The sequence below is a fragment of the Periplaneta americana genome, chromosome 2, assembly GCF_040183065.1.
Source record: "Periplaneta americana isolate PAMFEO1 chromosome 2, P.americana_PAMFEO1_priV1, whole genome shotgun sequence".
NCBI lineage: Eukaryota > Metazoa > Arthropoda > Insecta > Blattodea > Blattidae > Periplaneta > Periplaneta americana.
In genome coordinates this window covers 16,266,575-16,281,857 of record NC_091118.1, presented here as the reverse complement: position 1 = coordinate 16,281,857, position 15,283 = coordinate 16,266,575, and the positions used below count along the sequence as shown (strand labels likewise).

Sequence of the window (15,283 nt, the reverse complement as noted above, 5' to 3'; positions counted from 1 at the left end):
TCATAATCGCTTCCTCATTCCAGGAGGCCTAGTCTCGAGACAACAATGTAATTGATAGTCGAAACGATTCACACATCAATATGACGTCAATGAGTTGTTTGAAATTGAAATGTAATGAATATTAATATGATATTAGCTACATAGATTTGGATTTATTTGGAAATTAATCACCACAGTTAAGTATTTTAGAATTAGACTATGTAAAATTAAATATTTCTTTCTCTATACCTCATTTAAATTTAACAAGGTGGAGCCTTCTCGTTAAAGGAGAACACAACACAAAAATAGAAATTGAATCAATCATATTCTAATGGTGATATGAATTACAGAAAGAAACCGCAGCGGTGATGACGTCGTTGAGCCTGCCTATTATTGATTATTTATTAATTACTGTGATACATGTGATTGTTGTCGTGGAATGCGAGACCTAGTAAAATTATGGCTTAGCGTGACATCAAGCCTTATCAGTTTGAACCTGAGAAAGACAGTTTAAAATAGATGCTAGAAAATAATATTGCAGTTATTGTATTAATGCCAAATGTCAATACAATAATGCAGAATTGTTTCAGAATTAGAGGAAAAACATTAGGTATAATACACTTATTTATAACTAGCCGTACCCGTGCGCTCCGCTGCACCCGTCAGAAATAAATATAAAGTAATTACATAATTAAAATAGGACGTTTGATCCAGGGAACATTCGTGTTTGTTAGAAGGATAAATCGTTTAATATGTCACTTAATTGAAATTGTATTTAAATAATTAAAATGCGATCATTTTGGTCCAGAGACCACTCATTTGGTGCAATGACGATTCCTTTAACATGTTTCTTATTTGTTGTTACATGCAACCACAGTTTAATGAAGATTGACATATTTAGTTTTAATGTGTAAACTTTATATTACTTGCTATATGTTTCCATTGAATTATGGTAATAACTTAATTTTAACCCTTGCTGTTTACGTCTTCAGTAAATGGCGCTTGGCCCACTATGGTTCTGAACCCTTCAAATAACTTAAATAGTGATTATGTAATTATATTTCTTTCTTTCTTTCTTTCTTTCTTTCTTTCTTTCTTTCTTTCTTTCTTTCTTTCTTTCTTTCTTTCTTTCTTTCTTTCTTTCTTTCTTTCTTTCTTTCTTTCTTTCGAAAATGTAAGAATTCACGATCTCCTATGTACCATTGCCATGGAATGAATAGCCTAAATGTTTTTTTTTCTTGCTACTCAAATATTTTATATTTTGCACATAGGAGTTATTGCAGGAACAACAGCGCTATAATCTGAGGTGGCGGTGAAAATGTATTGTATTGTTATTTTAAAAGTCTTGTATATCCTTAAATACCAGTCCTATAAAACTTTTGCATAGAATAAAACTTATCGGAAATCATTTTAAAAGAAACTCTTGTTATGTAACATTTTTCACAAAAAGCAATAATAAGCGAGATAATTCGATTTGTTTAATTCAGGCCCCTTTAAATAAAGTATTTTGAATGCCACATAGCCTAAAATCTAAGTTACAACGAACTTAATTGTCGTACGCCGGACTCCTGGTCGTTTCGCTCTCCGACGTGTTGTCGAGGTGGGGAGGGGAAACGGGAGTGACGTGACAAGATGGCTGTCGCTTGTGGGTGGGGTGATAATAAGGAACTGTGGTGAAGTTTAAAGGAAAGACTGTTTCAAAGTAACATTTGTTTATTACAGAAATAGCTAACAAAGAAAGTATAACTGTGGTTCCCTCCTAGTCCTGTGGTAGGGGTAACGGGAGAGTCGTGATAGAAATTGATAGTTTAGAAATTCGTCCTGAGGCTTCGAGTTATGAGGGGTGATAGTAAAGTACGACTTGAATGAGAGGGAGGTAGGGGTAACGGGAGTGCCTGGGGAAAATCGGCTTGCTTTCATGTGTGTTGTGGGGTGGGCAGGATAACGAGAGAGATGGAATCGGGATGATGGTTGATTCTCTAGGTCGAAGGATCAAACACAGCGTACTGTGCGACTTATCGACGTTCGAGAACACACCCCTTTGGATTCGGAGGATCAACACAGCGTACTATGCGACTTACCGACTCCAAGAGGGGGAGGAATGGTGGCCCCTAGCGTTCGGAGGATCAACACAGCGTACTATGCGACTTACCGACTCCAAGAGGGGGAGGAATGGTGGCCCCTAGCGTTCGGAGGATCAACACAGCGTACTATGCGACTTACCGACTCCAAGAGGGGGAGGAATGGTGGCCCCTAGCGTTCGGAGGATCAACACAGCGTACTATGCGACTTACCGACTCCAAGAGGGGGAGGAATGGTGGCCCCTAGCGTTCGGAGGATCAACACAGCGTACTATGCGACTTACCGACTCCAAGAGGGGGAGGAATGGTGGCCCCTAGCGTTCGGAGGATCAACACAGCGTACTATGCGACTTACCGACTCCAAGAGGGGGAGGAATGGTGGCCCCTAGCGTTCGGAGGATCAACACAGCGTACTATGCGACTTACCGACACTGGGGGGGGGGGGTATGGTGACCTCTAGCGTTCGGAGGATCAATACAGCGTACTATGCGACTTACCGACACTAGAGGGGGGGGGATTCTGAGGAGATGGTTGTGTTTAATTGAACAAGCGGGGAGTCGAAGTCAGGGTGGTGAGAGATAAGGGTGATCAGGGGAGAGAAGTGTGTGGGTTGGAGGTGCTGGCGAGACGAGAAGAAAATAAGTACGTAAGAAGTGAAGAAGATTCGGCTGGTGTAGGAAAGAATACAGGAGACAGGGGCGCGGCTGGCTCCCTGTTCCTGGGGTGGTGGCCGTGTGTAGACACGTCCGAACAAAAGGCAAGTCTCTGCGCCTAAGCGAGAGGAGTGAGCACTGGACGAGGGCAGCTGCTAGCTAACCCCCGTCTGACCAGTCTGCCGCTCTCGAAAAAATCGAAAAAATCGAAAAATCGAAAGAGAATTGGGAGGAAAATTTAAAAGGTACGCAAAACGCGTCCTTGCAAGGGGTTGGGGGCTGTACAAAACTAAATATGTGAGCTCCAAGCCTGTTGGCCACTAGTCTCACTCCGGGTTACGCTGCTCCCCTGAAGGAGCTCTAGAAAATTTTGAAGGGGAAGCCGAAATTGGACGTAACCTCTTAGGTACCACATACGCGAGGGGGGCTGAGATTGATCAATTGATCACGGAACGGGGCGAGGAGGAGTTGGCTGGTGTTTGCCGTTAGGATGGCAAGACGCCGTCATCTGTTGTTCGATGACAAAGCAGGTGAAGGCCGTCGGAAGAAGCGCCGTGAAATCTAAGCTGCAATTTGAGAGGTCCCTGTCCTTTCAATTTGCGACTTATTGAGTGACCTCGTATGTTTAATAGACTATTAATATTATCTGAACTAGGGCATACATAATTTATAATAAAGGTGGAGTATATATGGGGAAGGGCATATAGGTCCGTGGCCCATTTCTTATAGGGCTCATCCCGACATTTGTCTTACGCCTGAGGAAAACCACGGAATACCTTAGGCAGGATGAGTTGTCTCATATAAGAGACTAGCCAATTTGGCTATTATGTAGGAGGTCATGAGCCTTGTTGATTTGTCTCAATTTCGAGACCAGCCATTTGGCTATATGATGGCTCAATTGCGAAGAGGGGGGAGAGATGTAATTGTTAATTAGGGAGATTCATGGGGATATGAGTGCAGGTCCGTGGCCCATTTCTTTTAGGGCTCATCCCGACATTTGTCTTAGCGCCTTAGGAAAACCACGGAAAAACCTTAGGCAGGATGAGTTGTCTCAATATCAGAGACTAGCCAGTTGGCTCTTAGGTTGAATGACTCTATGAATCGATGGATATATACTAGCCAATTGGCTCTATTAGATTTCCATCGATCAACAAAAGTAGATAATGTTGTGGAGGGATTTTGTTTAGCCCAGTTAAGACAAGGTCATTTTACAGCGGTTGCACTATCCAAGGAGTCTCATGGAGTTGAGTCGTGGCTACCAAAACCTGGGAGTCACGCCAGCCTCCCTGTCCTCCTGTCTCAATAGTATAGCTAATGGACCTGTCTGGTGTCTACGCCGTAACCTAGGATCATACTGGCCGAGGCCAGATATGAGCGGGTTGGGGTTAGCACGAGCTTCCGCATACAGGTTCCTAGCCAGTCGAGCAATGAACTCGTCTATGGTTGGCAACTCTAGTTCATCATGGAACTTTCTTCTCGAGGCGACTCGGAGGAGATGGGTAATGAGTCGAATCACCTGGTTTTGGACAACTTGGAGTTTACGGAGATGGGACACTGCCGCAAACCCCCATGCGGGTGCGGCATAGGTAATGACAGAGCGAATGAGGGCCTTATACATGGTAAGTCCTACCCTCAGGTTGTCAGGAGTTAAGGCCGCCAGAATGGGATAGTGTCTAACTATCAGCCCGTTGGCCTTACGAAGAAGGGATTGGATGTGATCTCGGAAGTTGAGATGAGAGTCCATAATGATCCCTAAATATTTAATTTGGTTCATCCACGGCATTTCTCGTCCGAAAAGTGTGGGTGGTGGTGGTATGTCTTCGAGCCTCGCTCTTAGTGAAAAGAGTATGGCCTGACATTTCTCTACATTGACCTTGATTCTCCAGTCGTGGAACCACGGCTGGAGGTGATCTAAGATCGACTGTAATCTACGGGACGCTAATCTATAGGTTTTGCCCATCGCCAAGAGGGCAGTGTCATCTGCATAGATATACAGATGACTACTTCTGCCGTGGATATAGCGAAACGGGAGGTCATTAATGAATATATTGAAAAGTATGGGCCCGATAATGGAACCCTGTGGGACTCCTGCGTGAATTTCACGGGGGGTGGAGAAACTAGTGCCTACACGGGTTTTGAATGTACGGCCTCGGAGGTAGTTAGAAATGAGGCGTATCATTCCATCTGGGACTCCCATGCCCAGTAACTTAACGAGGAGTCCCTCATGCCAAACCTTGTCGAATGCTCGCTCGATGTCCAGGTAAGCTGCAGCTACTACACGCTTCGTGCTCATAGCCCAGGTAATGTCCTCCGTCATGCGGAGTCCCTGGAGTGTAGTGGAACGACCAGGGTGAAAACCGAATTGCTCGTTCCTGATTTGGGGCAATACTACTTCAGTGAGGCGTCTATGTATGACCCGCTCCGCCAGTTTGCTGAGACAACTGAGGAGACTAATAGGCCTATAGTTGCTTGGATTCGTCTTATCCTTTCCGGGCTTTGGAAAGAGAACTACGTCCGCCGCTCTCGAAAAAAATCGAAAAATCGAAGGAGAATTGGGAGGAAAATTTAAAAGGTACGCAAAACGCGTCCTTGCAAGGGGTTGGGGGCTGTACAAAACTAAATATGTGAGCTCCAAGCCTGTTGGCCACTAGTCTCACTCCGGGTTACGCTGCTCCCCTGAAGGAGCTCTAGAAAATTTTGAAGGGGAAGCCGAAATTGGACGTAACCTCTTAGGTACCACATACGCGAGGGGGGCTCTCGGCCGCTGGGCCTTCTTATATACCCCTCTCGGAGCTGACGTCACTAAGCTCTTCTTTGTTTGGGGTGCTAGCGTGGGTTCACGTCACAGTGCCTGGGGGAATTTCTACTGCCAACGTTACTCGTCGCCGCGTGATCTTTGCTTTCTCCCTCATAAGAGGGAAAAACGAGCCAACCTGCTTTCTTACAGAAAACAAAGACTGTCGTTCGCGCGGGTAGGTTTGAACCATTTAAAGTAGGACGCACGGGCATCGAAAATTGAGGTACACAACATAATTTATATTTCAATTTTCATCGAAATCCGTTCAGCCATTATCGTGTGAAAAGGTAGCAAACATCCAGACAGACAGACATACAAACAAAAGTTTCAAAAACGCTATTATCGGTCTCAGGATGAATAATTATACATGTTAACACCAATTATTTTTGAAAAAGCGAAAATTACCACAAAAATTTCGGTTCCAGATTTATTATTAGTATAGTTTTAAATATCTAAGGAAATGTTCTTTTTAAAATTGTATGATATGTTATAATTTTATTGATAAACTGAAATCTAATTGAGAATCACAGTTTAAAGACAGAGAGTTGTAAGTATTACTCATAACAAACAATGGAGAGTTCTTGAAGAAAACAGTTCTAGGAATTGAAATAACAAAAGATTGTCTATGATGTAATTTTGTACTTTTAACGTTGAGCTGAAGAAATTTAGGAACGTCACAGTTAATCAGTATACATTAACATTCTTATAAAGTAAAACTGGTAATTTACGTTGCACAGCGAAAACAATGTTATCACGAGGAAAATGGAAGCCGGATATAAGAGTTTCATAGTATCGACTACGTAATCAACAGAGAAGAGAGTGGAGTACATGAACAAAACGAGTCAGGAAGTTAACAAATTTAAATAGTCACCAACATTGCAATAACAATAAAATGATTACAGGGGTTAAAAATTAATAAGAAGCCATTTGTAACAAATAACAATAGAAACAGAATCATAACAATAGTTCACGGCCTACTGATAAATGCCAAAAGATCCTACAGACGCGATATGATATAGATATTAAAGCGTGTATAAAGAGACTTCACAAAAAAAAAAAAAACTGACGAACATTTCCATGGCTACAGAAACTCCATTCATATCAAGGAAACAACAGATTTCTTTTCTAGTACACGCAGTAATAGCACGGTATCTTCATAATAGGATCTAATATAAACTAAACTTTAATTCATTAGGCCTAAATGATGCATTTCTGGCTCTATATCAGAAAAGGATGGACCAAATTATTATTATTATTATTATTATTATTATTATTATTATTATTATTATTACTTACTTACTTATTTACTTACTTACTGGCTTTTAAGGAACCGGGGGGTTCATTGCCGCCCTCACATAAGCCCGCCATTGGTCCCTATCCTGAACAAGATTAATCCATTCTCCATCATCATCTCCTACCTCCCTCAAATCCATTTTAATGTTATCCTCCCATCTATGTCCCGGCCTCCCCAAAGGTCTTTTTTCCTCCGGCCTCCCAACTAACACTCTATACGCATTTCTGGATTCGCTCATACGTGCTACATGCCCTGCCCATCTCAAACATCTGGATTTAATGTTCCTAATTATGTCAGGTGAAGAATACAATGCGTGCAGTTCTGTGTTGGGTAACTTTCTCCATTATCCTGTAATTTTATCCCTTTTAGCCCCAAATATTTTCCTAAGAACCTTATTCTTTAACACCATTAACCTATGTTCCTCTCTCAAATTGAGAGTCAAATTTTGACAACCATACAGAACAACAGGTAATATAACTGTTTTATAAATTCTAACTTTCAGATTTTTTGACAGCAGACTAGATGAAAAAATCTTCTCAACCGAATAATAACAGGCATTTCCCATATTTATTCTGCGTTTAATTTCCTCCCGAGTGTTATTTATATTTGTTACTGTTACTACAAGATATTTGAATTTTTCCACATTTTCGAAGGATAAATCTCCATTTTTTTTGTTTCCATTTCGTAGAATATTCTGGTCACGAGTCATAATCATATACTTCGTCTTTTCGGGTATTTACTTCCAAACCTATCTCCTTACTTGCTTCAAGTAAAATTCCCGTGTTTTCCCTAATGGTTTGTGGATTTTCTCCTAACATATTCACGTCATCCGCACAGACAAGAGGATAGGGATTGCAATTTGAAATTCAAATGTGAGGGTGGTTGGGGGTAAAGGAGCGGAACAGTAACTTTCGAAAACTACTCCTATATCGACGTGTTATTCTTGAAAATCGTGTCCCCTACAGATTTAAAATTATTCAAGCTGGAAGTTTTGATATGAACACTCTGTATTTCCCAGCAAGTAGCCAAGTTTCGAGTGAAAAAATAAATATAAAATTCGTTTCTGTTGTCTGTACCAAAAAGGCTAGCTATCAAATACCGCTCTGGCTTCAGTAGTAACGTACTTTTTATGAACGCTATGGAACCGGGTTCGATTACAGAATTAGTAATATGTTAATGTTTCTTACTTTTATTTTATATGCTATGCTGTAATATTGATAAAGTTATTAATTTCAATATGCCTTATTAATATCGCTCTCATATAGCTATGATTGTCACGAACTCAGGACATGTACAAGGATTCTTTCGACATTAAAAGACAATTTAATTACGATATTTTATTGACGATGTAGTCATCTTGCTTCTGGGAATTTGTCGGATTCCCGGATGACACTGGAAATAGATACATATCTGCATTCCCCCCCTCAGTAAATCTGTCATCACTTTGTTTGTATGCATATACGTCATATAACATTACGTGAGTTCAGGTGAAAGTTCCTAATCTTCTCCTACACAAGGCTGTTCATAAGACATTCAGTAGCAAATCGCTACCGATTGGGTTTTCACAAGAATTCAGGCTGTAACTAGAGATGCTGTCGTGCATTTACAGAGCGTTATAGAATTAAATTTCAATATACAGGGTGGACCGTAAGTAATGTCGTTAATTTCAATAGGTTATCCTTTGATATATTTAAAAAAAAGTTTCATGCAGTTTTGCTCGTTTTTGCTTCGTTTTCGAGATAAAAATTGTTTTATATGAAACATTTCATAGCGTGTTTTGTGAAAGCCATTGATTTAATTCCCAATATTCTCAGTCAATTCAAGAGAGCAGTGCATTATGATAATGAATGACTGAAAGAATTTAAGTTTTATTCTTTAAACTAGCCGTACCCGTGCGCTCCGCTGCACCCGTTAGAAATAAATATAAAGTAATTACATAATTAAAATGGGACATTTGATCCAGGGAACATTCGTGTTTGATAGAAGGATAAATCGTTTAATATGTTACTTAATTTAAATTGCATCCAAATAATTAAAATGCGATCATTTTGGACTAGAGACACTCATTTGGTGCAATGACAATTCCTTTAAATGTTTCTTAATTTTTATTACATGCAACCATAGTTTAATGAAGAATGACATAATTTCGGTTTAATGTATATATTTTATTTCACTTGTTATAGGTTTCCATTGAATTATGGTAATAACTTAATTTTAACCCTTGTTTTCTACGTATTCAGTAAATGGCGCTTGGCCCACTATGGTTCTGAACCCTTCAAATAGCTTAAATTATATTATATTATATTATATTATATTATATTATATTATATTATATTATATTATATTATATTATATTATATTATATTATATTATATTATATTATAGTATATTATATTATATTATATTATATTATATTATATTATATTATATTATATTATATTATATTATATTATATCAGAAGTTACTGTAATAACATTATACCATTATGTCCATCTAGAGAAACTACACTTTCCAATGGTGAAATAATAATTAATCATACAAATCGGTTAATTTAGCTTCCGATATTACTTCATACAAACACAGAAACATTCTCTGTAGGCTATCTTTCATAGCTTTCGATTGTTGCTGTCCAAGGTCCCTTCTAGACGAAGTCATTTGTTTTTTAATTCATTACACGGCCTTAGATGGCAGTTATTTTAATTTTAAAACTCATTTATCTCATTAAATATCAGTCGTATCAAAATTTTTCAGGGAATAAAACTTATCGAAAATTATTTTTAAAGAAACTTTTGGTATGTAACATTTTTCACAAAAATCAATAATAAGCGACATATTTCGATTTATTTAATTCAGGCCTCCTTATAACTCCCCTTTTAAATAATCTATTTTGAATTTAATATAGCCTAAAATCTAAGTTACAGGGAACTTAATTTATATTCTAATTTTCATCGAAATCCGTTCAGCCATTATCGCGTGAAAAGGTAACAAACATACAGACAGACAGACAGACAGACAGACATACAAACAAAAATTTCAAAATAGCGATTTTCGGTTTCAGGGTGGTTAATTATATATGTTAGGACCAATTATTTTTGGAAAATCGAAAATTACCAGAAAAATTTCGGCTACAGATTTATTATTAGTATAGATGTGCAGAAATTTGATCCGAACAAATATAACATTGTACAATTTCTTTGCAGTTATAAACTAGATAGAATTATTATAAATAGTTATAGCACAGCTTCATTTTTTATTGTGTCTGTCCATTTCACACACTCCATTCTTCTTCATATCCACATTTGTCCTTTCTCTTTACCTAGTCATAATGTCCATGTTTCTGCCACATACAATGCTACACTCCACACAAAGTACTTCACTAGTCTCCTGCCTTACTTCTTTTTCTCCAGAGGTCCGCAGAAGATGCTCCTTTTTCTATTAAAAGCTTCCTTGGCCATTGCTATCCTCCTTTTGACTTCCTAGCAGCAGCTCATGTTACTGCTTATAGTACACCCCAAGTATTTGAAGCTGTCCACTTGCTCTACTGCCTCATTTAGAATTCGCAAGTTTACCTTCTTTATTTTCCTTCAATCAATTCAAATTTGATCATAAAACAGAAAAATTAACCATGATATCAGTGCTATTTATGATTTAAATAATAAAAAAATACTTAGGAAATGGATAAAAAATAATTAACTTTAAAAATAAGTTCAGTACTCTGGTATTATGTTTTAAATATTTTTTTCATAGACAAATTTACCCCACTTTACGATATAGAAACTAATTCTTTTAAGGGGAGAGGATGGTATTTTTTGGTGAAAAAATGAGTAAATTTAAAAAAAAATCTTCAAAATACTCTGTGATATGTGTGGAATGCATAGCATAACATTTTGTGGGTATTTGTGCCCTTATCGGATGTTGAGTCGCCAATTTTAAACTTCCTGCGTTATGGATTTTTAAATCACTCGCTCACTTTTATTGTTGTTTCCGGTAAATTAAATTTTCAAAAAAAAAAAAAATCTTTAAAATACTCTGTGATATGTGTGGAATGCATTGCATAATATTTTGTGGGTATTTGTGCCCTTATCGGATGTTGAGTCGCCAATTTTAAACTTCCTGCGTTATTGATTTTTAAATCACTCGTTCACTTTTATTGTTGTTTCCGGTAAATTAAATTTTCAAAAAAAAAATTCTTTAAAATACTCTTTGATATGTGTGGAATGCATTGCATAATATTTTGTGGGTATTTGTGCCCTTATCGGATGTTGAGACGTCATTTTTAAACTTCCTGCGCTATGGATTTTTAAATGACGCGCCCACTTTTATGGGTTTCCAGTAACTTCATTTTTTTTTTGCTACATTGCCAGACAAAAATGGATATATTTTCTGAACTATTAAAGATTCATGCATGAAATTTAGAACACAGATTCTTTAGACTATTAGTAAAAGTTTCTCTGTAACAGAATTTTGTTAACTGATTTCATTTTAAAAATACGTCCGTTTGTTTGCAAGAAAGGAAATCAGAAAATTGTTATTAAATTTTAATTGTTTATTTTACAAACGTAGGGACTAACATCAAAATTCTGTTAGACAGTTTCTAGAACATGCTTTTGCAAATACACTGCAAAAAAACGTTTGAATCTATCTTTAAAAACGGTTTAGATATATCAGTTTTAGTACAATCCTTCATTGGATATATTTTTTTTCAAATTTGGGCCCCCAATTTTTTTTTCAAAATATTTATATTTGGTTGTGTTCCTACAGCTATGAGCTCTCTACGTACAAAAAATTAATATTTTACACCAAATAGGAAAAAAGTAAAAAAAAATACCATCCTCTCCCCTTAAGAGGAATTAGGGAAGGACACATCACACGGTATACCCTAAAAATCTGGCCCTTTCAAGCAAAAACTGAAATAACGCCCTCCGTGTTTCTTCAAATTTGAAAACAGGAAAAAAATCGTATGGTACCAAATCCGGACTGTAGGGAGCACAACAGAGATTTTTCACGCCTTGACTTAAAGTGGTGCAGAATTTACCTTATTGCTTTGAGATTTTGTCTTTTCGCCTGACATGATAGTTCAAGGTCTCCAATAAACTTTTGTAGTACTGTCCCGTCACAGCTGTGTGCTAGTACAACATGCTGATAAACCATTCCTTGAATGTCAAAAACTGATATGAGAATAACCTCTCCTATAGCTGTCACCATGGAGATTGTGCAGCGAAACAAATGACGGTTGTAAGTAAGGCTTAGATCAAAGCCATCTTCAGTTACAAGCCGGAGCATGGGTAGGTTTGGCAACGCCGAGTGGAGACGGGCGGAGGCGAAATAAAGGCATGACTTTTGACGTTTTAGTGCTTTGATTTCGTAGTCACATGTACATTTGCGACATTAATTGATACAAAACTAAGTGCATATGATCAAGATTCAGTGTATTGAGGTACTGTACATAATTTATTACGGAATCCGAAATGGTATTTTGAATTTCAGAATACCGCGTAAGTACTTGCATACAGCCACTTATAACTTTAATAGTACATTATGCAACGAGCCTATAATGAAGGTAATTAAGAAGTCAGTATGGATATTTATGAAACGAGCGCAAGCGAGTTTCATAATTTTCACACGAGCTTCTTAATTACCATTATAGGCGAGTTTCATACGACTTTTTATGCTCGACCATATTTCTAACTTGATATTATTAATTTTATTGTATCTGACCTGGAGCAATGTCCCGTATGTTGTGAGATGTGCGCAGACGCGAAAGTATTGATTTTTTTCGAGGAACAGATGTCCACATTGACCATGCTAAGCCATAGGAACCTACAGAGATAACATTGAAATAAAATTAGACATTGAAAAACGAGATGACAAATCGAATTTATTTGAATATTATTTACAATTAACACTAATTATTATAGTAACAGAACATAACCATCTGCGACAGTATTGGATTTCCAGCCTCCGTGACTTTTCGCTAATTCTCTTTCGATTGCATATCCGAGAATAATCGATACTTGCGGTTTTATAACGGTAGAAAGCTGACCTGTCATTGGCTGAACAGTTGTAACCTGAGTCGTCATTGGCTGAAAGACCTGACCTTTAATGAGTAGGTGTACTTTAATGACATGCATTAAAGGACTGCTACCAGGTGTATAATTACTACATTTCGGCATGGTCGAGCATAAAAAATTAAAAGCATACGTGTTTTTTATTGATGGTACAGGGGAAAATAAATAAATACTTAAAGAAATGTTACTTGTACCAAAAATATATAAAATAGTCTAACGACGTACTTTCGCAATACCCTATTCCAATCAATTAACCATTATGTAGCTAGTAAATTGACAATGTTTTGCCGCTTTATTTGTTTCACTTCTGACGTGAAAGGTCTAGGATATCATATACATTTTAATTTCATGTGATTATCTGTCGTTCTTTTCTACGGGGTATAAGTATTTCAGATGCCCAGGAAGCCACTTTTAGTTTGAACCTCGCCAGTCACCATAACAATACTGTTATCCTAAATTATTTGTTACAAATTTTCTAAAATATAATTTTAAATAGGCCAAGGCCAAGTATAAATATCTATGAAAAAATTAAGAAACATACCTTCAACATAATACGTAACAAAACACATCGCCAATTAGCGTAAACTCAGTGAACTTTAAATCCTGTAAATACGAAGTGAGAAGAAACATGTTTATAACTAATTTGTTACAAAAGAAATAATATTAATAAACAAACCTTGAAAACTAACAAAGTGAGTGTATGCATCTACATCTACAAATATAGACAGTTCTGACGTATAGCAGGCATTCCGAATCTTCAACAAAACTGCAACATTTATGGGATCACAAAACAGCTGTTCACAATTAACTTGAAAATCAACGGCGTAACTTTATTGATATAGCAGGCGAGACCCAACAATTTGACTAGAATTCTGATACACCACAAACCACAAATAATACTATAAAAATGTAGTTTATACAATATTTAATATTTAGAAGAATTGTCAATCATTTTGTCATTAATAATAACCGTAAAAATTGCCAAAGACTGCAGCCATATTTTCATTTATTGTCTTGTTTTTATCGCCAACACACACTTAGTTTATAATGCATCAACAATTAACGTTTGGTACGACCGCGAACATAATTCCATCGACACACACTTGTATTGCAACATTAATTTACATTGAAAACGGGCATTAGCACAAACACGTGTTCTGGATAATAGGCCTCCGTTTGACAGTTAATTACAGTGTTGCCGACGTATGGCTCCGGCTTGTAACTGAAGGAGGCTGTGCTTAGATATACAAACATTATTTTCTTTCTGTTTGTGTTAAAAGTTGATCGTCTTTTATTTCTAAAGATCCTTGTTATAGAAGAATATACAGTAGCTCCACTGATATTAAAGAGTATACAGGTTCTGATGTCATATTTGCAATTTACAATGGGCCTTTCTTCTGGTTGTCATGTGTTATAGCATAGACCTACAAAGAATGAGGTTCGTAAAGGAAACTCATAGGCCTATCGTATCTGTAGAGTAAATGACATATTGTTTTTTAATTCTTTAATGGTGATGTTAAGGAAACCAGGTAGTGATTAGGGGTCAAAAATCCGATATTTATTTTGTGTGTTAAAAAAAGTATAAAACTTATCCTTTAAAACAGTATAAATATTGTGGGGAGTATTTTTGCAGATAAGCCCTTTATATGGCCTCTTTAAATTTGGCGGCGCATGTAATTCATACATCTTTTTTTTTTTTTTTTTTTTTTTTTGTGAATGCAATTTTCCTTAAGTTGACTTTTTTCATACTTAAGTGCATTTTTCTCTGAAACTATTGAAACAATTTTCATGAAATGTTTACAGTGTTTTCTGCAGCCTGTGTTCTACATAGTAGACCTACGGGTTTAACAATATCACACACATAAGACGAGAAAAAAAATATAGGCCTATGTATGGAAAAAAATTGCAAAAAATGTCAAAGTTCAATATAATTTTCTGTTTCACTAGAGGTGAAATATTTAACTAAACTTTGCTTTAGAATTTACAATATACATTACTAGATAACTTAAAAAAATACAAGATGTATGAGTGAAGACTGTAGCAAGAAATGTGCACCTGAAGAATGAGGTACACTTAGCAAAGTGGGATAACGGGTTATCAGTTAGGGCCTTTCTTTTGCACTTGGATACGAAACTGATTAGTTGTCTTTTATACCACTGAATTCAGAATGATTGATTGTATAACCATGGAAATTTTTATTCCACTCCGAGCACTGAAAGCCTAGAAATATTGAACTAATCTTTTGTACTGAAATTTTTTAATCACAAAGGTATCACTACCCACTCCCCTTAAAAAGGAAAGGTTTCTGACGAAAGTATTGATTCTGGGTGAAATTATCAATAAGGAGAAAGGTTTTTATGCCAGTTTTCAATATCATTTTAATCCACAATTCACCTACGTGTATTTGGTGA

At 37.0% G+C, this 15,283-nt stretch overlaps 1 protein-coding gene across 3 annotated transcripts in view; it reads left to right on the top strand.

The window, feature by feature from the left end:
* LOC138714114 (salivary peroxidase/catechol oxidase-like) overlaps nucleotides 1–15,283 on the top strand; it is a 153,668-nt gene that overhangs the window by 72,567 nt on the left and 65,818 nt on the right. The window lies entirely within an intron of this gene.